The sequence below is a fragment of the Anopheles ziemanni genome, chromosome 2 (assembly GCF_943734765.1).
Source record: "Anopheles ziemanni chromosome 2, idAnoZiCoDA_A2_x.2, whole genome shotgun sequence".
Taxonomy (NCBI): Eukaryota; Metazoa; Arthropoda; class Insecta; order Diptera; family Culicidae; genus Anopheles; species Anopheles ziemanni.
Genome location: NC_080705.1, coordinates 51,491,922 through 51,517,333, shown reverse-complemented (window position 1 = coordinate 51,517,333; position 25,412 = coordinate 51,491,922). Strand labels below are relative to the sequence as shown.

The window sequence follows — 25,412 nt, the reverse complement described above, 5'->3', positions numbered from 1 at the left end:
TTCCCACGTTCTTTATAAACAATACTTTATGTTTTATGGTAATAAACGTTATCAAACTCAATCCTGCTCTGGAGATGTATGCGTTTATTGTTCTAAATAACGAAAAGGGAAGCATTCAGAAAATTTTAATTATTATGGCCAATAAAAAATGTGTGCGTTTCACAGTGCATGCCTTCAGTGTGGGTGATTACAGCGGCCAAACGTCAATCATCATTTGTTTATCGCAATTAATCAGCGAAGGTAAGCAAAAGTAATTTTATTCATTCTTTGATTTCTTAATTTATTAATTGCATCAATTGTTATTTTCAGACATCATCATGGAAGCTGTGTAAGTACTGTGTGAAGGTGATCATATTCCGTGTGTGCTTCTTTCGGTAATTAATGCCCATGGTGATGTTTTTTTTTTGTTTTCAGGTCGGGAAAAATCGAAGAAGCTGGTACTGTGCCAAAGCCGACATTACCAGAGACACCAAAAGTTACAGGCAATGAGGACAGGTAAAATACAGGTGGAAATGTGCAAGTTTTTTAAAATTTAATATTTGATTTTTTACTTGTTTCAGGGTAGTGGCCCCGTGTACCGGAGGGTGCGCTGCGTTGCAAACGCTGGTGTACCAAGATTGGTGCGAAGGTGGATAAATTGTACGCTGGTCAGTCGATGCCAAAGGCATCAGACTTGAGGAGGATTATGTCTCCTCAGTAATGCAGTGGTTGGCTTCCAAGATTGACCCGGCCGAAATGCGTTCAGAACAACGCATGAATATTGCGTTCCACCAGCTCCTCGACCCAGTGTTTGCAACGCAGTGCACCTGGACCGGATACACAGCCAGAAGGTAGCGGTTGGAAATTTGGGAGAAGTCCTGAAGCTTTTCAAAAAAGTGGGGGGTCCCGACACCCACGAAAGCAACGTAAAAAAATTACTAATGAAAAAATTGCAAAACGCCAAAAGTCACCTGGAGAGAAGCACAGGTGTTAAGGCACCGTATATTAAAGGGCCATACAAAAGGGCACAAAAACCCTAGCTTCTCTCCAGGTGACTTTTCATTTCTATATAGGCTAGAGTTTAGAGTTTGTTAGATTGCTAGTTAGTTAGTTAGTCAGTAAGTTACTTACGTAGTTAGTCAGTTAGTTGTACAGTTAGTTGTAGGTAATATGAATTTTTAATTGAACTGAAAAAAATGTTAAAAATTGAAATGAAATGGATTTGTACAAAATAAATTAAATAAGAATCCAGGAATTATTTGCCCCAAACTTGTACTTTAGAAGCATCCGAAATTGAAGTAGTTTTTAAATGTTATTTATAGGTAACTAAATGTTGATGATGCCCTCCACATACCCATGCATAGCCCTGAGCTGAACGATTTAAATCAAATTTCATACGAGCGGGTGTTAGAAATACAGAAATACAGTGGCGGCAGTTGTACTGCGAAGTACAGTCACGGGCGCGGTGATTGTATCGAAGGCAATTTAAACATAATCGTGCATTCTCATTGCAATGAATCGGGAACACTTTGCAATAAAATGCTCTGAATCGCACAGAGAGCATTTACGTACAGCATTTGATGCGGCTGCAAAGCTTCCGAGCCGCATAGGTGGCATCCGTTTTGTATGCTGTTGCGCTTCGCTAAAACTGGCATTCTGCTCCTTGTTTACCGATAGTGTTTCAAGCACTCGCATACGGCGCTGCAAGAAAACAATCAAACTAGCATACGTGGGACTTTCTTAGTTTGATGCGTGCTCCTCCCAGTCCCTCAGTGTGCTTGTTGGCAACTTTTTTTTCTTGTGGCATTCGAAGGTGCAGTGCGGTCACGGTTTCCTTTTTCGCAGGCGGCAATATTTTTTATTACTATTAATATTATTATTTTAATATTAAATTGTTCGCCATGAGGCTACCAACTCAACAGAGGGATAAACACAGACGAAGGGAGTAATAACGGGTACGGGATAGGCGAAAAGTATAAAGATTAGGAAACGGTGGACAAGAGACGAGAACGGAAACTGACAAAGGACATATGGTGGTCAAATAGGTGACCAGCGGGGTTAAAGTCCGACAACGCACGCAGTTACGGGTCATTATGGCCAAACAGAGACCGGCGTGTAGGAATGTCGTAGAAACGAATGGCTACGAGAAGGCCGGGAGAGCAGGGGCGGATTAAGCGGTACGCAAAGTAAACGGCCGCGGGGGACCTCGAAGCAGCGATTGTACCTAAAATTTTCAAGCTGCTATCACAAACCAAACATATCACATTTGGGGCGATCATGAAATCGTCGTTTTAAAAGCCGCTAAAATAAGCGACCGCTAAAAAGTAGCTGTCGCTGCTCGAATTGGTATACTGAGGCTGTTTTCTGTCGCAAGCAGGCGCTTTGTGCGAAGCGGTCGCTTGAAGCAAAGCGACTCGCAGTAGGCGTTTATTTCATAGAGCAGGAGATTTTGTGGAACGTTTCAACAAGCAGGTAATTTCTCGCATTTCATGCAGATTTAGTTCTGACCAAGTGTGAAGATGAATGTTTTAGCATCCTTAATGGCGGTTGAAAATTCGAGGGAAGAAGAAAACTTCAACCTAGCTATTCATGGAAGAAATTTACGCGTTAACATAGACGTATTTAATTTATCCGATAAATTATCCGTATTCTTGCATGTAAGCGAATGTTTGAAACTAAAATTGATTATTCATTTATTTATTTCTAGATTTCTTCGTAATTTCATGTTGTCGAAACCTCTGTTCTTAAATGTTCTGGACAAAATAACTCCACTAATCTCACCAAAACATAGAGGTGGCATCTCAGCTAAAGAAAAACTGGCTGCCACATTAAAATTATTGGCACAAGGATCCTATCAACTCGGCGTTGGGAACGATTTTACAATTCCAATGGCACAGTCAAAGTTTTCTGTAATTTTCAACCAAACGCTGAAAGCCATGGAGAGAAAATTATTTTGTTTTGATTTCGCTACATTGCACGGAGGAAGAATTGCGAGAGCAGCACCAAAATTTTTATGAAAAATCGGAAATTCCTGGCGTGGTAATGTGTATCTATGGTACACATATTAGAATAATTCCTCCCAAAGATGATCCAACTATATATTTCAATAGAAAAGGATTTTATAGTCTGAACGCACTAATGGTATGTTTTCGGAAACACATATCAAACTGTCTATTACATTTTATTGTATTGCAGATTTGTGACCATCGAAAACGAATAAGATTTGTGGACGCAAGATTTAGCGGTTCCCATCACGATTCATACATTTTTAGTATAAGTCCTGCATATACATATTTTGAAAACAAATACGCGAATGGAGCTAGATGTTTTAGATTATTAGGTAAATTTAACTTCAAATGTAACTGTATATTTATGGTTTTGATGATACAGTTTGTCTTATCTTTGCCTGATTAGGTGACTCCGCTTACGCGTCCAAGCCATGGTTAGTTAAACCGCATAGAAATCCGCAAGAAAACAGCCCTGAAGCTTGTGGAACAAACATTTGGTTGCTTAAAAAATAAGATTCGTTGCCTTCTCGGAGCTAGACAACTTCATTATGCACCACAAAAGTGTGTACGCATTGTAAATGTTTGCTGCGCTTTACACAACTTGTGTATCACAAATGGAATATCGGAGCCTGAGGAAGAATAAACTTTATTCCACACAGTGTTTCGATAAATTTAATGAAATATTCTGAGAATTGAAACGAGTAATTGTTAAGACTTACATGTTATTGAAAGAACAATGCCGAAGATTTGAATTATGAGGTTTTTTATGTTTATTTTTTAAGTTTTGATATTTTTATATTTTTAATGTAATTAAAGTTAAAAAAATTAAAGTTATTTGTTCAGTTTAGCTAATAGTTCGCTTTGAAATTTAAGAGTCCCTTCCACAAATAGTTTAAAAGATGCTGTAAATTCAACTAGCATCTCTATAATTTTGTTGTTTTGTTCCATGATAATTTTTTTAAAATCATCATTCATTTCTTGCAGCTCCATCTAATTTTTCCGCTTTTTACTGGAGCTCGCTGTTTCCATGTTTTCTTCGTTACCGGGAGTATCTAAACATTCAAAATCGTTGGAGTTTGGCGTTGAAGATGACATAGGTGCTACTGGGTTCTCTGAAATTATTTCACATTCTTCTGCCTCTTGCTCAATAATTTCAGCGGAAGTGGTAGGGACTCCAATACAAGCCGTAGCTGGAACGCCTTCGAAATGTTTTTCCATGTTTGTTATAGAAATAATGTTTTCGTCCAAGTCGTCAATAGCCATCAAATTCGGTTTTCCTCCTCCAGTTTTATTCATTTCCCTTCTGTTGTGCGCAATTTTTTTTCGATTTGTATTTTTTCTCTTTCCATGCCACAAATGAAAGTATTTAATTTATTTTATTTTAACATGAAAATCTTACCAATTTCCACGTATAGTGTTTTGATGCTGGTCCCATAGAGTTCAATTTCTTTGCAATATTTGTCCAAAATAAAATGCTGCCACCATTGCACGATGGAGCGAAGCCGGGATAAAAATCAAAAATTAATTTTTGTATTTCAGAAAAATGACATATGTTTTCTTAAACTACAAAATGAAACTAAGAAATGACCCAAAAACTAGAGCCCCTGTTCTTCCAGGTTCTGAGAAACAGCCCGTCAAAGTCAAGATTTGTGAAAATATTGCGTGAAAAATTGAAAAAAATCCATCAACTTTGAAGGTCCGTAACTCCTTAATAATGGTCGGAATCGAATTTCAAGTAGAGTTTTGGAAAGCTATATTATCATGCTTTAAAATTGTTGACAGTTCAAGTAAATTGAAATAGAATGTCACAAAATATTAAGCATTGTTTCGGAAAACTCCTGAAAATTTTTTCAATTTTCTGTTTTTAACCTTACGCCATCGCTAAGGATTGTGAAAGATTGTAATATGATGTATACCCACTTATAGCCTAGAATGTTTTGTAACAATAAATGATAGTTTTTTTTGCGCATACGCGCGCATCTTTACGTTATTCTGTACTTTATATGTGAAGCTTATAGTTTATCACCTACTTTTTTTATAAAATATCGTTTATTGTACGTGTATATAAGTAAGCTTACATTTCTATTTTTAAAAGTATTTACATGGAACAGTCGAGGACGTTTATGTCAATCACAGCATCATTGTTTCCAATGATGTGGATTACATAGTTAGAGAACAAACGTAAAACAGATATTCGTTTTGTCGGGCTAAGTCCACTTAGTCGTGGAAAACGAAGGTCGACGAAGGAGGACGGACACCCTGTTGCTTCTCCTCTCAGTCGCTGCTGCAGCAGGTCCCAGGCCGGAGCGACTCGTGGACACAAAGCAAATTTGTGCTCCAGGGTGTCTACAGACGCACAATACGAACAGTTGGGGTGTGTGGTTTTCCCCATTTTCAAGAAAAGCTCTCCATGTTCAACTTTCCCATGTGCCAGCATGAAAAGTGTTGTACGCTGAGTGGCAGACAGTCTCCTGCTGCCGATGTTGGCCCAGACAGGCTTCCAGCGGATTGCTGGCGCCCTTTGGACTACTTTGGGGTTAGGTAGTCTACTTATCATCATCCGACGGAGTGATCGGGTAGACATCTTCCTTCTGGTGTCAGCGTCGGCATAGGCGAGATGTTGAATAACAGTCCGCAGGCAAGGGTACGTCGATGGTACTGCTGCGATATTGGGCGGGTTTCCCGCAACCGCGATGTGCTGCGAACCAATACGCAGGTACCCCTGCTCGGCGACGTATCTGTTAGTCAACAGCGCGTATGAGGTGATGCTTGGGATGTGCAGGTTCAGCCCACCCCGGTCTCTTGGTAGAGCTAGTTGAAGCAGAGGTATCCGGATTCCTCCAGAGCCATTCCAAAGCAATGACCCTATGATGCTTGAGACCTTTGCCACATCCAGTTGTCGTGCCCCGCAGACCGATCCTACGAACCATAGTCTTGGGAGGAGAAAGGTGTTTAGTAACACAACTTTCTGGGCAAGATTCAGGTCCCTCACCCGGTGAAGCCACACTAGTCGACGGAAGTGTTGTATCACCACATCCCAGTTTTGTCCCATGGCCTCGCGGACGTTGTTGGAGAACAAAATCCCGAGTAGCCGAAGGCGCTCCACGGTGCGTAGCCATGGGACATGGATCTTGTTGGTAGCGGTGATGTGGCCGATATCGAGGGCGACAGTCTTCCCCACGTTCAGCCTTGCCCCCGAGCATATGCCAAACGCCTCTATCGCATCTCTAACCCGCTCGATTTTGGATAGGGAGGTCGTCACCACTGAGATGTCGTCAGCATAAGCATTGACCAGATCGTCCTGGTCGCAGCAAATGCCTTCGATTCTCGTGATAAGGGGAAGTAGGTAAAGTACAAACAGGTGCATGGAAAGAGGGTCGCCCTGTCTGACGGATCGTTGGATAGGAAAGGAGGGGGAGAGCTGACCATTGATCAGCAAGCGGGATGAGGAACGCTCTCCAATTGTTCTCAAAAGACTCACCAGCTGTGGATTGAAGCCCAGAGATGTCATGGTAGTCCAGAGGAAATCCCTGTCTACTCGATCAAAGGCCTGTGAGAGGTCGAAGGAAACGAGCTTGCCACTTAACTTCTTCCTCTTTAAGTCCAGAATTCTCTCCTTAATCGAGAGAACAGCTTGAAATATATTGTGTGACTTATTGCTACACTTTTGCTGTGCGGACTAGGCGTCTCCATCATGCCATACGCCGCATCATGTGTGGTAAGAAATATATGAAATTCTCATTGAATGAAATATAGGTCGATGATCGTATCGTAAAAATGTGAAGCAGGGTAGGGGTTGAACATCACGTAAAAGGGGAAAGACAAGCCAAGTCAATGGCAAAGAATGAAATTTGGTTTGCTTTGCTTTGAATGTATTAGGTCGCTTTTACTTGTTCTACAGCTCACAAACCCATCTTTTAATACCCAAAATTCCTCGGAATAATGTACCCTACACTAACTCTTCATTCTGTTTGTACTCTTACACAACATATACGTTTTGATATCATAAACATTTTGAAAAACAGTGTTTCTTGCAAGGAAAACATTAGGTATGCGTTAGAGTTCATTGAAAGTAAAGTAAGCATCAATCACACTGCGTGTAGAATAATTGAAATACAAAAAGCAGAAATCTTGCGGCACCTTTCATCTTCTTTGTGTGATTCACTAAGCGTCGTATTATTGTGCTCGTGGGGCATTGACGGATCTAGTGGACACAGCATTTACAATCAACCGTTTCATAGTTCCGGAGAAAATACCGCATCAGACAGTGATTTACTAGTGTCGGCGTTAACGCCTATCCGTCTTTTGTTCATAAGTGACGATTCAGGTATTATCTGGATTAACTTGATGCCATAAAGTGTAAGGTTTTGCAGGCCAATTGTTATCGAGATTGCGAAAGAGTCAAAAGATAAAGTAATACAAACAGTAGACGAAATCAAAAGCCAAATAGCCAGGTTAGTTCCTTATACAATTAAGCTAAATGAAACAAGTTATGTGGCAGTAAACTATTCATATTACATGAGTTTAATTGATGGAAAAATATTGGCATATTTAACCGACACTCTGTCTATGCAAACATGTTGTATATGTGGTGCAAAACCAATAGAAATGAACAGTGTAGAGCACTTAGAATAGAATCCTGAGAATTTATACTATGGAATATCTCCACTGCACTGTTGGATGAGATTTTTCAAATGCTTGCTGCACATTTCGTACAGAATTGGATTTTAAAAACGGAAGGTTACTAAAAAATATAAAAGCAAGTATAATGATCGAAAAAAAAAATGTATTGGAAAAAAAAATAAAGTAGATGAACCAAGGCAAATGGGTGGAAATAGTACGACGGGAAATGTTTGTCGTCGGGATTTTTCAAACATAGAAAAATTGAGCGATATTTTGCAAATAGAAACTGAACTTATAGAAAGCTTTCGAAATATGTTAATAGCCATCAACTGTTCACACCCTTTAAATTAAAAAACTATTAGTCTTTATTGTAAGGACACATAAACGTTTGACATACATAATTACAATTGGTAAAAAATGCCTTCTACTGTCCATAAAGTTCTTGCGCATGTAGGTGAAATCATTGTAAATGCCCCAGCTCCATTGGGATCCTTAGGAGAGGAAGCAGCAGAAGGTAGAAATAAAATATACAGACAGGATAGAAGAGAACACGCCCGTAAAATGTAACGAGAATTCAACATTAAAGACATTTTTATGAGAGCATTATAATCATCCGAATATTAAAGACATTTTTATGAGAGCATTACAACAATGCGATTCATACATTTCAACAATATCTCTGGCTAAATGGTTGAAAAATAAAGAAACAAATCCCTTACCCAGACGCAGTAAACACATTTTTCGTAGATTACAGTTCCTCAAATTGTAACAAACCCTTGCCAATTCAAAACCAAGAAGATGATGATACAAGTTAAGAATATTCAGATAGTATCTCTTCGTTAGGAGACGTTATGTTCGCGTTAGATGCTTTAAATATGAATTAGTTTCCAGATAACAATATTTTGAATGAAAGTTTGCAGTAAATTTAGTTTGTTTTCCATCAAACTAAAAAAAATCTTTAAGTTAATATAAAAAAAATATTGAAAAAAAAGCACCCATAGAAAAGTCCAAAAATATGTGGTTTTTGCAGCGCCACCTGGCGGGATTGTCCAGAAACATCATAATTTCGTGTAATATAATAGTATTACACGATATTATAATGAAAAAATTGCAAAACATTTGCTTCCGAATTTTATCCCGGCAATTTGCTCTTTTGGCTCCATAGTGCATTGTTGGATGCTGCCTCCGGATTCCCCGCTAATAGATCAACGAGGCGTTCAAATTGTTTTTTCGAGGCGCATAGTTTTGGTTTAGTCCTGCAGATATAAAATGAACATTCAGAACATTACTAAAACCATATTTCTTCACTTGACATTAGGTAAATAAAAAAAATCGATTGTGCTTACTGGCCTTCCATTTCGTATCCTCAAACGGCTGGTAACACAAACAACCTATGCAACTAGTGTTGTGTCAAGTAGCTCTTTTCAGTGAGCAGAGCAGAGCCTGCTCGCTCAATTAGATGAGCAGAGTGAGCCACCTAGCTCACTCTGCTCATCTACTGTGTTTTCCTGTGTTCCTGTGGTTATTATTTTACCCACAAACACACACACCTTTTTTTTTCAAACACAAACCTCACGTTTTTACTGCAATTCTAGGTGTTGCAAATGCAACGTGAGTGAGAAAAACAAAGGAATTCTTTAAGAATTTCGCTAGTGGAATAAACTAAAAAATTAGTCCTTTATTGCTATTGCATTTTTTCACACTGAGTCTGCCACGTCTGTGGACCCCCCTTTATATCCTTTTGCCCGTGAGTTCCACGGGCAAAATAATCTGTTGGTACTCAGCCCGATACGTTAAGCTGCTATCGTTACAGGGTTTCTACAAACCATTTGTAACACTAGGTATTCACGTTAATTGCTACTATTTCATTGAGAGAAATGCACAGTATGAAATCTACGTCGAAAGGAACACCATCTTGAAGGAGAGTAACGCAAAGTACGATGTGCATATATCATTGGTCCGTGAGCCAAGAAAACACTGGGAAAGATGGACTAACTACAATTATACTTTTCATCTAAGTTCAAAACAGCTTTTCTGGGTTTACATAAGAGGATTTTTTTATTTTAACTAACAAAATTGTACGAGTTAAACTCCCGAAATATGGTGCATATCCCCCAGCTTCAACGACTAATAGGAAAAAATGGGTCATAGTACTCATATTGCTTCTAAAATGTACTCCTCGTGATGCAATGCAATAAGCACAAAACTCGTGGGCCGTAGGTCCTTCAGACTCGTCCGGGAAAAAAATATGCGTCATCAGCAACCAAGCTAGCTCACTTTTCACCAAGCTAGCCTGCTGCAGCATCCTTTATTACTTTTGTGGCCTACAACGATACCCCATTTTGCCATGCGCTTATCTGCTGTAACTTCTTTGGAGATGATTCAAGCCTCAACAGATGGCGTCCTCCTTGACCAGCAGGTAAATCTAACAGCGAACAAGACGACGGCTACTTAGAAGTACACAGAGCTGGTAGAAGCCGTTTAATTTGTGCCGGAGTCTTCATGGACAGCAAAGTCGACGCAATCGCGGTTCCACTAGAGGCGTTGAAGGCGTTACCATCGTTCATTGAAACCAAGATAGGGAACCACGTTAGGACTCAGTTAGGGCCAATGGCGCTGCCACAGATGCTATACCAGAACTGGCGCAAGAGACGAATTTATTAGGCCTTCAAGGTATTTTTTTTTATGCCTGTCCACTTCACTGGGTTAGCATGGAATACCCACCACGATGTATGACGGTTAGGAGGTACAGTTCTGATGAAGGGTGCCAAAATCATCTCTTCTAGTACCTTCTAAGTACCGGGGGTCCGCGACAGCCGAGCGGTAGCGCCGGTTAGAAAATCGGTCCATGAGCACCGACCACCTCGACGGCGTGTGTTCGAATCCCAACCGAGACCGGACCCTCCCCTGTACGAGAGGACTGACTATCCACGTACACCAGGGAAACAAGTCTCCTAAGCCCTTAAGGATTCTCGATTAGAAACAAATTAAGCCACTGAAAAAATGTTTAATGGACAAATAAAACGATGGGCGTTGCGAAACGATGCCGTTCCGACACTTGATTGCCAAAGCCGCGAACTTTATACAACAAAACATTATGGGAGTGTGTCTTTTCGTCAGATTCGTTTCTGTATTTTTATCGATGATTAAAGTATCAGGTCCAATTTTTTTTTCATTTTTGTATTGAAAATTATTTTGAAATAATACTAAACTTCTTCAAAACATTAGTACAAGCGAATTATTTAAAAAAAAAATTTAATGTTTTGGAATCCATTGATTTTATTCTGTTTTATGTAACAAATTCTTTATTTTATTCAATTCCGTGAAAAATGCACCTTACGATGAGATTGACGAAAATAAACATTTTCACATTTAGCGTGTCTTATGTCTTGAGCTGCTGCTAGCGAAACGACCGCTAAATTTGCAATTTTAACATTGCCTACTTAGAAAACATTATGAAAACAGAAAACTTACTGTTCATCTCCACCAAGATAAATACACATACACAGATAAGGTAGCAGAATGTAGAGCATTTTGACGTCTAGACTGCAAAAAATCGAAAAATAGCTTTTAACAGTACGCTGCTACTCAAATTTGGCGGGAATCGTCCTCAGAAAGTAAGCCAACGACAACGCTCGAGAACCAAACAAACCGATTCTTCAAGATGGCTGTGAAAATGGCTTACGCTTGTTCAGTTTTGTTATGCAAAAATAATCGATATAGTGTAAAAAAACAGGTGACCCACATTTCATTTCATGCGTTCCCATATGGGAATACCGAGCTGCGGAATACTTGGATAAAGTTCTGCAACAGGGACGGGGAATGGGTGCCTTCGCCGAATGATGTGATCTGTTCAGCACATTTTAATGCGGCTAACTATCAAATGGATAAATCTCACTCACTCATGAATATGTTACTGTACGTTATTACATGGTTGTTGTTGCAGCTATTCCAACAATTCATCCTAACTCAGAGGATCTAACAACAATTCATCTACAATCAACAACAACAATCATCAACGAAGATCGGCGAAAAAGTGTAATCTTAGACTAATATAAAGAAGTGAGTAATGTAGATGGTTGTGGGAAATAATTGATCGACAATAATTACGTCCTCCGCGCGATCATGCGATGAGCGCATATCAATTATGTCATCCGCGCGATCATGCGATAAGCGCATATTGATGACGTCCTCCGTGCGACCATCAATATGCAAATCCCTTCCATGACCCGGAAGATCGTGTGACGTGCCAGACCGCGTGCTGGAATGTCAGCTTATCACCGCGTGCTGGTACGTCACAGGAGAGAGCGCGTGGGAGAGCTTTCGCTACGGGCAACGCTCCCACGCATAGGGAAGTGGAGGGGAGCGATGAAGCCTATAAAACCGTCGATCAACGGATCGACGGGCCTCTTTTTTTCTGTTTACGTTCCCGGACCTTTCGGCTGTTATCGCGAAACCGATCGAATCAATAAAGTACCGTTTAGCAAGTACGCGAAAGTTTGTCAGTTTTAGTGATAGTCAGTCAGTTTAGTCAGTTAGTGAAACAAACCTGGTACGTGCTGCATTTGCTGCGTGCAACCCTCGCTCCCGTGCGAAAGCGACGAAAGAACAGTAGATAATAATAATAATGATAGTTCATCTTCTCCAACAATTGTGAACCAGAATGCCATTTCCAGACATATCACACATGATCATGACATATCACAATACAATTACAACTAAAAGAAACCCGGGAAGGAGTAGAATCTTCTGTACTGTAATGTTTGTATTCTACATTCCAATTCAAAATTATTTTTTGCAGCACAATCAGGATGTACTTGAAGGAGGATGCAAAGAGCAGTTCTTTGGTGATTTTACGATACTTTTTGAAGTTTTATACTTTTTTTATGATGTCTGAAATTGTTAGTTTGCTAATGTAAGTCTAATTTCATGTGTTTTTAAAAACTTTTTCCATCGTTATGATGGATGGATGGATGGATGATGTTTCGTTCCAACCAAGTAGTGTGACGAATATTTCAATAAAAACTTCAATAATATAATAAATCGAATCATCCGAGAGCTTCTAACGATGCCCAAGAGTCTTCTGCATCGATAATAACAAATATCAAGTGTCGAAACTAACTTACACACCACTTTAGCTAACAAAAGTACGATGAAATATAACTGTCCGACTTTGCGATTGGCCGTCAAAATTCTGACTTTTTCCACTCTATTGTTTATTGCGCCGCTTGGGTACGATTTTTTTCACCGTTCTTTTTGCACGTACTTCGTAAGAAGGTGCACCAAGAAGATGCAATGAACAAAAATCATTGTTATCAATTCTAAGTACTCTAAAATCGACCACAAAGTCGGACGCATGCTCATTTTTTGAGCGTCCGGATTAACTTTGGGCCCAGTGTATATCGTTTGCAATAACGCTCAGTCGTGTCGTGAGCTTGCAACTTGTCAGTTTACTTAAAGACGTGCTCGTTATTACTCAATTATAGGAACGACTATTTGTCGTTTTCGATCAGAAAATGAAGCGTTTCGAAAGTGGTTCTGAAAAGCGTCGAACAATTACAAAAACCCAAGAAAACTCTTCGAAAACAAATCTATAGCAACCTAGCAACAACGACGTCAACCAAACCAGCCATAACATACAACCCACGAGCACCAGCGATAGAGATTCTAATGAGCATGGACGCAACAAACTGAAGAAACTACACATTTCGTCGATGCAAATAAAGTGGGTGAGCAGTGCAATGCAAATGATTTTTAGAGCGATTTTTGCTATGTAAACGATTTAGCCCAGATTTATGATTCATAGATTTATGGCCCAGAATATTATCAGCAGAAGCAATTAATTACGTATAGCTAAATAAGCCTGAAAACTTTAGTAGCATCCAGAATAACCAATCTATCTGCAGTGATAAAAGGGTGGTTTGTTCAAGAGGCTTGACAGAAAACCATTTTTATAGAAAAATGGTTGAAAAACGTGTATGGCTTAAGTTTTCGAAAACGAGTAAAAATGTATATTGCTATCGCGGCAAAATGTTTTCTAATTTAAATGGTGGTGAACAATTGGTTTGAACAATTGGCGTTCAATCACTCTATTGATACTCTATTAGAACAACAAAAAGAAACCGAAACAAGATACTGGCGAGAAGTGCTGAAGCGAATATTATCAACAATAAAATTATTAAGCCGGTTAGGACTAGCATTTCGTGGCCATAGCGAGGACCTTGATTCAAAAGACAAAGGAAATTATCTATCTTGCTTAGATTATTTAAGCGAGTATGCAAGTCAGGGAAAAGGTCACGTCAATTATTTATCACTTCAAATATGCGACGAATTCGTTGATCTTCTTGGAAACTCAATAAGAATGAAAATTATTGAAGAGATAAAATTAGCTCAATACTACAGCATTATAATTGATTCTACGCCAGAACAGCAGGTTTTAAAAACATTAAGAATTATCGTGGACAAACGGTTGTAATGTCTTCTTCCCCCCGAAACACTGCACGAAGTAAAGCCAGCCAAATTGTGGCCAAATCGGGACACGAATATTCAGAAAGATTTGGTTGGAAATTTCCGAAGCAAAACCGAAGTTGCCGCGGCAAAAACGAAAAATGGTGGTCCCTTTCGGGGCCCTCGCTCTTTTTCTCTTCTCTTCCTTCTACACATTCTCATGTCTCGAGCTGTTACGCGGAATCGAACCGCGTTGTTTCCACTCCGGCCTCTGCGCACCTACCGCAAGACCGTCGCTCTTTGTTGAGAACGGTGTGCTAAAGGCCCAATATATATCTACTGCGTAGTCGTTTGTATGGACTGTATGGGAATGCATCGTTCGCGCTCAACCCGCTCTAGCCATTTAATCCTCTCGCGGAGCGAATTCATATGGCCACCGCGTTTCGGTTTTTGCTCTTCATTTAGCGATCGCTTGCGCTGCGTACGTATGCATGAATGACCGCTCGCGCTGGGTATACTCGTACGGGTACCCGTACGTACGTATTCGACCGCGCTGGGTATACCCGTACGGGTACCCGTACGTCCGTATTCGACCGCGCTGGGTATTCGACTGGTCTACGATTGCTCGCGCTGGGTTTTCGATCGCTCGCGCTGGGTCTTCGAAGACCCGATAGCGCAGGGCATTTAAACTTCGTACCGTATTGCATTGCGCATGCGCACTTTGATGCACAAACCTCGATTTTTCAGTTCGGATCAGCTGCCGCGGCAACAGATGGGCGCGGTAAGGAGAGATTTCTGGCAGTGGCGGGACGGGGGAATTTCTGCGTTGGTGTAAAAGAGACAAGAATATCACCATCTCGCTCTGGCCCATTGAATTCCCTATCTCCACCCGAAGCTATGGCTGGTAGGGTCTCTTCTTCAATGACCCGCTCGCAGTTGAGCACGTTGTGCTGAGATGGCCTGGTCACCAATCGTTCTCCAGGTAGCTCGGTCCATGGCTGCAGCCCTCCAACCCCGGTCGCATCCGATGTCTCGCAGATTCTGCTCTTCTTGGTCCATCCACCGAGCTCGCTGAGCTGCTCGTCGTCTCGATAGTTTCTGGGACACCCTTTAAATAGAGACGTTGTATGACCGTATGACACTTAACTGTGCTACCACAAATGAACAGCACAGTAAACACACTGTGTGTGGTACCACAGTAAGGCACATCAAAAAGTGTTACTTGACCCAACACTAATTACACTGCGTGTAGAATAATTGAAATACAAAAAGCAGAAATCTTGCGGCACCTCTCATCTTCTTTGTGTGATTCACTAAGCGTCGTATTATTGTGCTTGTGGGGCATTGACGGATCTAGTGGACATGGCATTTACAATCACCCGTTTCATGGTTCCGGAGAAAATTTCGTTCATTAGTGACGATTCAGATATCATCTGGATAAACTTGATGTCCCAAAGCGTTAGGTTTTGCAGGCCAGTTGTGATCAAGTTTGCGAAAGAGTAAAAAAAAAACAAAAGTTTTAAATACAGTAGACGAAATCAAAAGCCAAATAACCCGGTTAGTTCTTTATACAATTCAGCCAAATGAAACAAGTTATGTGGCGGTAGACTATTCATTTTATATGAGTTTAATTGATGGACAAAATTTGGCATATTTAACCAACACTCTGTCTATGCAAACATTGTGCAAAACCAACAGAAATGAACAGTGTAGATCACTTATAAAATTGATTTACTCCAAATCCTGAGAATTCATCTAATGAAATATCTCCACTGCACTGTTGGAAGAGATTTTTTTTGAATGCTTGCTCCAAATTTCGTACAGAATTGAATTAAAAAATGGAAGGTTACTAAAAATTATAAAAACATGTTCAATGATCTAAAAAAAATTGTACTGAAAAAGATGTACAAGGAATTTGGTGTTAAAGTAGATGAATCAAGGCAAATGAGGGGAAATAGTACGACGGGAAATGTTTGTCATCGGGCTTTTTCAAACATAGAAAAATTGAGCTATATTTTGCAAATAGAAACAGAACTTATAGAAAGGTTTCGAAATATTTTAATAGCCATCAACTGTTCACAGCCTTGAAATCCAAAAACTATTAGTCTTTATTGCAAAGACACATACAGGTTTTACATACATCATTACAATTGGTACAAAATGCCTTCTACTGTCCATTTAGATCCTTAGGAGACGAAGCAGCAAAAGGTAGAAATGAAATATAAAGAAGGGATAGAAGAGAACACGTCCGTAAAATGTAACGAGAATTCAATATTAAAGACATTTTTATGAGAGCATTACAACCATCCGATACAAACATTTCAACAATATCTCTGGCTAAATCGTTAAAAAATTTAAAATACAAATCCCATTCCCACACGCAGTAAAACCCTTTTTCGTAGATTACAGCTCCTCAAATAGTAATAGTTCATTGCCAATTCAAAACCAAGAAGATAATGGTACAAGTTCAAAATATTCAGATAGTAGCTCTTCGTTAGGAGATGTTATGTCCGCGTTTTTTTTTTATGTGGCACGACATCCCCTAGTGGGACAAGGCCTCTCTCCGAAGAGAGTTTGTGTGACCGAAAGACGGTATATTATAGATCGGTGGTCAGCCGTTCGTAATACCGGGGGGTGCCAGACTCGAGATTCGATCCCACACCTGTGGCGTGGTGTTTCCTCGCGCTACCACTGCGCCATGGGCACCCCCTATGTCCGCGTTAGATGCTTTAAATATCAATAAATTTTCAGATGACAATATTTCGAATGAAAGTTTGTGGTAAATTTAATTTGTTTTACATCAAACTAAAAAAAAATCTTTAAAATGTTTATAAAAAAGATTGAAAAAATAATTCACCCATAGAAAAATCCAAAAATATGTTGTTTTTGCAGCACCACCTGGCGGGATTGTCCACATTGATTGCGGCGGGGAGAAACACCACAATTTCGTGTTATATAATAGTACTAGCTGACCCGCTTGATGTTGTTAAAAATTGGTTTAAAGGTCACATTATATTTCTTAAGTACATTAATTTCATTGTATTTACACTTCGTCGTAATAAGCTTATAGTGAGGCTGCTAATGATTATCATCCTTATTTTGTTATTAATCAAGCAGACTAATTGAATGAACGATGTTTTATGTACGCCTGGTAAGCCATGTATGACGTACATGTTAGTTTTCTAAATCGGGTTTCTATTAGAGCTTTTTAAGAATCTGCTAAGGTGTATTCTGCCCATACTCGCATATGAGTCCCATTTGCAAAATCACCATTTTGAGAAAATAACGATTGAACATTTTTACTTTAGAAATTGTTTTGCTGTTATTAGTGATACAAAATACATGATTGGTTGATCACAACTATTGCATTGTAACATAAACATTTCACTGAGAATGACGTTTTATATAAAATAAACGCTTTTGATATTAAAATGGTGAAAATAAACTAGATGGGACACGATATGCGGGTACTTTCGAAGGCGAAAGCAAAAGTACTCGCATATCAGTCCCATCTTATAGCATACTTTGTTTACCTTGCTTGTCAAAACATCGTTGTTAGGGTTTTCATTCCATACGGATATTTGCACTTTAACAGTGTATAATTCGTTAAAAACACTTGAATTACTACTATTTGTTGATTATTTTAATTACTTTACATTACAAAATTGTTGAAGTTTCAATAACTATGACTTTTCTGTATTTTAAGCAAAGAAATCATAAATGGGACTGTTATGCGGGTACTTTCAATATGGGACGCAGTCAATTGGGTATTTTTTTCACATTAGCATGCACTAAATGGCCACTTTGAGATTTTTTTTGGAAAATATATTGAAAATGAACATTAGTCATGGGTCTAACTCAAAAGTGATGAAAAGTCAAATGGGACTGATATGCGAGTATGGGCAGTATTGTCGATGTCTAATAACTGTTTGGAGAAAGTAGAAGTAGATCCTGTAGCATTTGGACGTGCCTGTTTATGCTTAGCTAAAGCTTTTCAAAATTGCTCAACAACACCGATGAGTAAGGCAAGTTCAGGTGATCTTATCAGCATAGGTGGATCGTGGCACTAAGGGAAGAGTTTGCCTGAAATCACCTGAGAGGAGAAACACAGTACAGTTGGTCTCTGCAGTACGCGAATGTTTGGGACCGAACGCTATAACGTATATCGAATTTTCACGTATTGCGGATTTCCTCTGCCATATCGTTTATACTTCGTATTAAAGAGTTGACACTGAGAGGGAATCGCTTATTTAACATATCTTCAATCCAAATCACTAATAAGTGTTGGGCGCTTCGGCCGGAACCCGACCCTTCGCGGAAGAATCCTGGCAATGGACGAGCCAGCCAGGACAGCCTTCAGGAGGCGAGAGCGTCAGCTGCTCGAAAAAATTAGGCGGCTTCGTGGGCGACAGCACCGGATGCCACCAGCAGTCTACGCGGCCACGACCCTAGCGGCAGAAATGTGTAGCATCGCGTGAAAAGTGTAGTGCGGCGGTCTTCAGTACCCGAGTAACAAAAATACGCATGTTGAACTATCAAAAGAATGCTTTTCATGGTATCATCAGAGTACTGATGGAACCCGCGAAATATGTAGGTTGCGTGACAAAAACGGCGTGACGCGATGTTTTTTATACAATGCGCGGTGTTTTAATGGAGGCGATGTTTTCAATATATTGTCATCATATACAAAGGAAAATTCCCAAGTTGTAATTTTATGTTCAAAGAACATTTTTTATTCAAAGATATTTAATCACTTTTCAGACCGTTTGTTCACTTAGAGCCGCAAGCTTGGGACCGCAAAAATCAACCATCTCCTTGCACCAAACTTTCATTCCACCGATGACACCGCGTTTGACCTTCTGGCGCCGCTGCTGCTCGCGTTGAACCTTGGAAGAAAAAATGTACCGAAATTGACACTCTTTTGGGTTCTTTCTGATTATTATCTATCTCAATAACGTTTACTTACCAAATACTAACGAAAACTGCCGCTTTATTACTCTTTTATTCACTTTTTGGTGAATAGCAATTTCACTCTGCAAGCGGTGGCAAGATCAAAACAACTCTGGTGAAGGCAAAACTTCCCAAGGCTTATAGAGCTGTAGGTTGGTTATCGTTGTCTTGTTGACATTTGGTTCAAATTCATGAATGATTGTCAAAATAATAAATCATGTTTTCTTCATTGCTTGGTAATTATGCGCGGTTTTTGAAGTGATCATTGATATAAAACTGATTATTTTGATGCTATTTTGCGCAATATTTGGATCTGGTTTACTTATTTCGCTTTCAGTCACTCAAAAAAGTGTTTTTCAATTCTCCACCACACATCTACGAATGAAAGTAACAGCTCGGTAGAATACCCATGTTTTTGACTTAATATTTTGTTTCTTTACATTATGAATCAAGATGAATCATGGTATGAGAGATGTCTAGCGATTTTTGTTGGTTTTTCGCATTCGCTGTAATCAATTAAGCCGTACACAAAGAACATCATAGCGTTACGTTATCGATAGGAGGCTGTGCGAGCGATCGTTCTTACTCTCGCAACTGCTCAAGATAAAACAAGTGCAGTGCCAATTTTGAACCTATTGATCGAGCATATACGCTGAAGCAAGAAGTTCAAGAACTTCCTGCGAAGTTTGATTTCGCCTGAGAAGCGCGTGAGAAAGTCCCTTACTGCGTTTAACGCAGCAATACATAGAAAATACTGGCAGTTACGAAAACTGATTTCATTGGTATTTAATATAACTCATTTTTTAAGTGCCTTCATTGTAGTCATGGTTAAGTTTTGATATGAATTAATTTTCCGATTCAACTTCAGGGTTTTTATGGTTTGAAAAGTTTAACGACATTTACCAAACCTTCCCTGTTTAATGCGCCTTGGTCCGAACCGTTCCGTGTTGCAGTTCTATCTGCAAGTACGGGTCGATCAGGGGTGGGATGAGGAAATTCCTCCTGATGCATCGCTTCGTCGCGGTGTTTTGTTCGCGATGTTGTGCTACCGCTTGCAAGTATAGACTCGCGGAGAGGAGCAATGGGGTAGCACTTTCATCGCCCGGGCGTTTTGTATGGAAAAAGTTGCTCCTAAACTCGCCGTCGCGCAACTTTGTTCGTCGGGCCCTGGAGGCAGAAAATGTCACGCGACGCGTAAAAATGTTGTAAACCCCGCTGCCCGACGAACAAAGTTGCGCGACGGCGAGTTTAGGAGCAACAATTTCCATACAAAACGCCCGGGCGATGAAAGTGCTACCCCAGTGCTCCTCTCCGCGAGTCTATACTTGCAAGCGGTAGCACAACATCGTTGACCCGATGTAACAAGAATATCCATGTTGCGCTGTTTTTCCGAGCAAAACACCGCGGCGAAGCGATGCATCAGGAGGAATTTCCCCATCCCACCCCTGACGGACCCATACTTGCTGGCAACATCTTCACACACGACAGCGAGCGTGCGAGCAACAGGCCGTTGTGTTTAAAAAATCATCGTGCCGCGCTGCAGCCTGAACGCGCGTTCACGCATGTGTTCGTTTTTTCGTCGGGTACAAGATCGCGTACATTCAACACAAAGCGGTCGAAAAAAGCAGGCGTACAATGGCGGTGCCCGCATCGCCAATGTTTACATTTTTACTACACTGAATCTTTCGATCGTAGAAGCCATTGCGTTTCAAAAGTGATGAACAGTTGGTGTGTAAAAACTTGGTGCCAGTGCAAGTGAAAGTATGCTCCTGCAGAATAATGTGCAAATTGTGGTTATCAAACATAACCCCATCGGGCTTGAAGTGATTTCTTCAAAGACGATCAGGATGGTATATCAAAACGCGTAATGTGTTCGGTTTATTGATGTTTGTTTTCTTTGCAGTTGGCCGTTCTATTCGAAATAATCAACGGTAATATCGTGATCAACCATACGAGCTTCACGAAAGAGGATACTATCGGTGCAGGGTATAGGAAAGTAGCGATATGGTTCGCTTGTTTACATCGAGTGGCCATAGCCTTTGAGGATACGATATATCTCGTGAAGGATGGTCTGCAATTCAACTTGTGGTCATTTGAATGCATTGGATGAGAAGCAGGTGTTTTGGGGGCTCCTTCTGTAAAGCTAAGAAAGTAAAATCTCGTTTCTTCGTAGGTTTGTGAAGAAGGATAGAATATCAGCTCTTTTATCTGCAATCAACAATACTACAATCCACCTGCAGCATAAATTAACCTACTAAACGCACCATTCAATCAAATCTAGATAGCTGGAGGAAATACATGGAAGTATTTAGCAAGGAAGCAAGTAGATTGAAGTGATGGTGTGAGCAAGCAGTGTTATACGTTTGATTGTTTTTGATTTGTTTTTTTCAGAATGTGCTGTTCTTACATATATCATCGTGCTGTACAAAATAACGACCAATGTGAAGAAGACACCATCGGTGGCGATCGCAGTAAACATGCCAACGAAGGGATTGTTTATCGGCATGGAGTGTGAATATTACATAGGTAAGCGATTTTAAAATTTGCCATCATAATTATCATATTATAGATCTAGTTGTTTGACTGAGTGTTATCACTATATGGTATTGTATGTTCTATCTAAGCCTATACATGCGAGAGTGTGCATCAGTTAATCGTTTTCAATCCCCACTACGATGTTCTCCGCGCACGTTTATCTATGCCAATGCAATATGGCATTTTTTCTATCATGTTGTCGTTCTATTTGCTGTATTGCGTGCTATTGTGTGATTTCGCTATACATACAAATGCTATTCAAAATTTCCCTCATTGCTCTACAGCTATCTTGTAGGGACGATTGATATGCAGTGCAGTTTGTTGATTTTAACGATTGTACACATTACCAAGCAAAAACCATATATGCCTATGTTAAATTACATGTTCATAGACGTAAGGTTGTAAGATGGCCTGGCACAATATCGTTTGTTTTGCTAATAACGTTACAGCCGATAACGATTGTTTACATTACAATAATGATGGCTATTTGCTCCAAAAGCGAATGCATGTGGACTTCATTTACCAATTGGGTTAGCCGAAATTTCTTATACGTATGAATGGAAAATGTTCAAAACTGTTTTCGTTCATCTTTACTTCTAAAAATCTCACTGTTAAAGTAGTTTAGGTTAAATTGCAAGTGATTGTCATTTGAATAGAAACCTAGCTTAATAGTGATTATTAAATTGTTCGATAAATATGCCATTGGCTTGACCCATTGTCAAAAATGTTTTTAAGAGAGAGATGGCTTCGCTTGTTTTCTCGTGCGAGCCGTAATTATATAAAAGGATTACTTTATGTAAAATAATCCTATCCATCATAGATAAATTATTTTTAAAAAAGATGGCATATTTTCTGTCAAAACTCTACCGTTGAAGTGCTATGAAGAAATGTGCCTGAAGTGTAAAACGTACCTGCGACTACGAATTCTTGATAGTTGAAGTGCTATGAAGAAATGTGCCTGATGTGTAAAACGTACCTGCGACTACAAATTCTTCCGGACGTCCATTCGCTTTTATGCTCTCTGTGTGATAAGTTGCAAGTGAGATATATTCGTGGTTTTACATTCATTTCGTCAGTGCAAATAGGTTTTGTGTTTGCTCAGGATATGGCCTACGTTCTGTATTCGCGCCGTTTGAGGCAAACTTCAAAAATCTACAAGGATACCGCTGCTCGGACGAGAAGAATGGAAATAGCTGGTGCCAGCGTAAACATTCGTTCTTCAACTAGTGAGCCAGTGGCTAGCACCTCAACCTACGAGCCAATACTGGAGCTTCCAGAGTTGTTGGAAATGTATGAAGAAAGTCATTGCGAAAGAAATGAAGAAAACCATGACCACCCCGATGAGTTATATGACATACAAACAACACCTATGGAAGAATGTCTGCGATTTTGGGCTCTTGAAACGAACCAAACCCATGTTGCTCTGAACAAAATTCTTCGAATTTTGCGCATAAAAACAACATTTCGACTGCCGAAAGATGCACGGACTATTCTCAAGACACCATCCATCAAAGCAAACATTGTACAAATAGACGGTGGGAGATTCTGGTACAACGGTGTAAACAAATGTATCCAGAATAGATGCCGGTAAGTCTACCCAACTATCGTTCAGCGATCCATAGAATGTTACTTAAAAATGCTAAACCGTTTTCATTCTTACTTTTAGGGCCATGAATCTCAACATCAACACGATGAGTTTGTACGTTTCGGTTGACGGTCTACCACTGACCAATAGCAGTAAAATGCAGTTCTGGCCTATTCTGATCAGCATAGCAGAATTGCCTACCGTAGCACCGATGCCGGTGGCTATCTTTTGCGGGCTAAGAAAGCCGGAGAAGGTAGAAGAATATCTACGTCCACTTGTGTCGGAACTGAATGAGTTAATGACGGACGGCATTCGCATCCAGGACAAGGCAATAAACATTAGAGTCCGGGCTTTTATTGCTGATACACCAGCAAGGGCGTTTATTAAAGGTAATGATTTATTCTCTGGCAATCATTCATCACATTTTGTACACACTAATCACGCTTTTATTGCTTCGTTTTTTTTCTGTTACAGGTGTAGTCAACTTTAACGGTCTCCAAGGATGCATCAAGTGTGTTTCTCAAGGACAAAGAGTAAACAACCGCACTATTTTCAGAGGAATTGATGCCGAGAAAAGGACCGATGCGGTTTTCCGTCAAGGAGGTTATTGGCCTGATCATCAGAAGCACCTCACCCCACTTCTTGACTTACAGCACTTCAACATCATTGACGGAGTTATAATTGCCGACAGACTTCATCTGATGGACCTGGGAGTTACCAAAAAGCTTTTAAAGAGGTGGAAAAATGGCGAATCAGGATTCCATGGAAAGCTGACAACAACGCAATACACGAACATCTCGTTGGCGTTAGAAGAAATACGGCTACCGTCCGAATTTCGTCGTCCTCTCCGTTCTTTGGAGTATTTAGAAGATTGGAAAGGAAGCGAATTCGGTGCATTCCTGCAGTACGCCGGAGTCGTCGTCTTGAGGGGAAATATTAGCGATGCTCAATACCAACATTTCATGTTATTGTTTTGTGCCGTTACAATGTTATCAACGGAAGCATACAAAGTGTATTGGGCCACGGCGAAGAATTTTTTGGATAAATTTGTGCTAGAATACGAAGGAGTGTACGGTCCAAACGGTTTAACCAGCAACGTACATAACTTGCAGCATGTCTGCGATGACGTGTGTCGGTTCGGTGCACTACCTGACTTATCTTCGCACCAATTTGAAAATTACCTTGGCCATCTAAAAATTTTGTTAAGGCATGGATACAGAAACCTTGAACAGGCCATAAATAGGCTTTCTGAATTAGACTATTTGTATACCCGAAGAGCAAGCTCGAAGACAAAATTCCCATGTTTACAAAAAAGCGGGGGAAATATCACTGCTTCTATAAGAGCCGGATTTGATCTTAAAAATAATACCAGGGACGGGTATCCGACAATTGGGTTGTCCAAATGACCACGGGAGAAATAAGTAACGAAGATATAGTTATAGGAGGAAGGAAGATTTTAGTTTGTAGGGAATTATTTTATAAGCCAATTAGTTCGTTCGCTATGAACATATCCATAGGGAATAGGAATGATTTGAATGAAGACATTGAAGAATGGACTGTATCTAGTATTAAATGTAAACTTGCGGCAATCCGCTTAGATCTATTGGAAAATTTAGTATTTATTCCTTTAGTCCATACTTTTAAAACGTAAGTGTAAATAAAGACTTGTAATATAGTTAAACATTGTTTATTTTTATTGCACCTTAATCACAAGATTTTGAATTTGACTATATTGCATATAGTCTCTTAATTTAAAAAAGGAAATGAGAAAAGTAGATTGTAGAAAAGAAAATGAGATCATCAAAAACCATCTTTTGTAAACCTGTGGGCCGTAGATTTGATCCTCCCAGTTATTTTTGCCCTTTCGACTGCATGATGTATTTTTTTTTTTAAATAATCACAGACTTCTCGAAGGGTTGGGATAAAAAATTCCGTTTTTCCTAATTCTACAAACAAATCTATCACATTTTTGTATTGCGAAAAGCATATTTTTTTTGTGCCACACTTGGCCCTTCCTGTCCAGCTGCACTTAGCTAAAAATTGCTTGTCGAAAACCACGTCCAAGGCTTGATGTATTTGGTAATACATTTCGCCACACTCAATTAACGATTTGATTCCGCCTGCTGTTTCTCTTCTGTATGCACCACTTTCATCTCCCAAATCTCTTTCTAATTTTTCAAGTTCCTCCACGTCTGCAATTTTCTGGAACACAAAAAGCCTTTCTGCTGTAGGATTTGCCCTGTTAACCGGTCGTAATATGTCCAATATATAGTTCAACGTGGTTT

General features: G+C 39.8%; 2 pseudogenes; both read left to right on the top strand.

Moving 5' to 3' along the window:
* The first annotated feature begins 317 nt into the window (after positions 1-317).
* Positions 318-3,630, top strand: LOC131293817 (putative nuclease HARBI1; annotated as a pseudogene).
* A 1,974-nt stretch (positions 3,631-5,604) lies between these two features.
* LOC131293816 (putative nuclease HARBI1) overlaps positions 5,605-25,412 on the top strand; it is a 51,625-nt pseudogene continuing 31,817 nt past the window's right edge.